The sequence below is a fragment of the Fukomys damarensis genome, unplaced genomic scaffold, assembly GCF_012274545.1.
Source record: "Fukomys damarensis isolate Sample0158 unplaced genomic scaffold, DMR_v1.0_HiC HiC_scaffold_16, whole genome shotgun sequence".
NCBI lineage: Eukaryota > Metazoa > Chordata > Mammalia > Rodentia > Bathyergidae > Fukomys > Fukomys damarensis.
In genome coordinates, this window is record NW_022900928.1 from 121,671,823 (window position 1) to 121,673,858 (window position 2,036).

Here is a 2,036-nt window from a genome sequence, read left to right on the forward strand (position 1 = left end):
TTTTTTTTTTTTTTTTTTTTTTTTTGAGACAGGTTTTCACTAAGTTTCCCTGACTGGGCTTGCACTTGCCCAGAGTGCTGGAATTACAGGCCTGCACCACTGCACCTGGCTCTCGCTGAGCCTCCTGACCCACTTCTTGGTGTCATGCCATGATTGTTCCAGAAGCCTCACTAGCCCATCCTCATTTGTGACTAAGCTTTCAGCAGCTATTCCAACAGTGTTCTGGGGTGGGCTCCAGTATCGTTGCCTGCATGATGAATTCCATGTCAAAAGAAAGTGTTCCCACATTAAAAAAAAAACAACAACAAATCTTTCCTGTATGGCTTTAGATTCCACTTGCCACCCCATCCCATCATTCTGCCAGATGGGGTGATATTCTGAGGAACCGTCTCCAAACCGGTTCCCCTAGTTCCTACCAACACATCTTAGCCAGGTGCTGCAACTTCTCTGAGAAAACCTTTCCCATCAAGATGTCCCGTCTACCAGTTGGGCTCTGCTAAGACATGACCCAGATCAGCTTGGAGGCGATGCGGTGACTGTTCTTAAGGATGCCAGTGGAACTTAACTTCTGGCATGGAGGCAAGGCTGGCTTGAAAAAGTTTCTATTGTAATATGGCCAGGAGTAAAGGATGGTGGCAACAAGACAGAGACAGAGGGAAGGGAAGCCAGTGGTATAATATTAATTTGGCTGCCATTATAGGTGACAAATGCTGAGACCCTGAGATCCTCTAAGAGCCTTTCGGGTGCACCTCCATGAGAAGCATTAATCTGCGCTCTGATTTTCCTTAGGTCAGGGTAGTCCTATGCTTGCAGCCTGCCTGTGTGGGTGAGAGCAAGGCCCTGGCTGGCCCACCCTGCAGCATGAGAGCAGGAGGAGAGCCGTGTGAGGTGGAGTAGAGACAGAGCCCCGTGTAACTGAATGTACTGAAGTAGAAGATGCTCAAGAGAGGGGACCGATGGGATGAGGAGCTTTTAAAATGGCGCCCAAGGGTGTCCAGTATAATCTCTGCGATCTCCTCTTGCTCCTTTCAGTGTTGTAGCCTTCTCCCCTTCTCCTCCTTCTTCACTCCTCCTCTGGAAAAAGCTTCACCCCGACCCTTGAGTACTTTCTCCCTTGGCCCGTTAGCTACTCCTGTCTTCTAATGCCCTCCCACTTTCCCAGCTGTCCCTTCCTATGCCCATTGCTGTTTCTTCTTCCTCCCAGTTTCTACAGGGTTCAAGTGCCCAGGGGCTCTAGGCATTTTGCTTTGATCAAGACTGATTTCCCAGGATTAAGGGATTTGCTGAAATTGATAAATTGCAGACTCTCAAATGTGATCTCTATCCCAGACTTCTCCAAACTTCCCATTCCAATGTGCATCCATGCAACACCTCGAATGGACTCGTCTCTAACAGAACTGCGGAGTTGCTGACCAGCACTGTAAAAATCTGCTTCTTTATCAGTCTCCTCCAGCTGTAGACTACACCACAGTCTTTCAACCTTCACAGGCCAAAGCCTCAAGGTGGCCCTTGCAAACTCGTCTTCCCACCCATGTCCCATAACCTTTCCAACATCTGCAATCTGATCCCAATGCATCTCCTCCAGCACCACCGTCTGAGCCCAAGTAATAGCTAGGCCTCAAAAAACAGCATAGCAAAGCCTTGTCACTGTGAGACACGTGTCTCCCAGCTGTCAGTGCTCCACGTAGTAGCCAGGTGGCCTGTGCAGGCATGGATCGTGCACCCTCCTACACCCTGTTCCCAGGGTCACTTCCACACTCTCTGCATGGGCAGCAGAGTCTCTCATACATGCTTGGTCTGTCTTTCCAGCTGTAATTCTCCACAGTTTCTGCTTCAGATCATCCGTACTTGGGCTTCCTCGTTCTCACATGACTTTTCCTCTATCCCATTGATTACTTTTAGTCATTTCTCCTTCATAACATTTAATAATACCTACCATTGTTTCTTTCTCTTTCTCTTTCACTCTCTCTCTCTCTCTCTCTCTCTCTCTATATATATATATATATATGTGTGTGTGTGTGTGTGTGTGTGTGTGT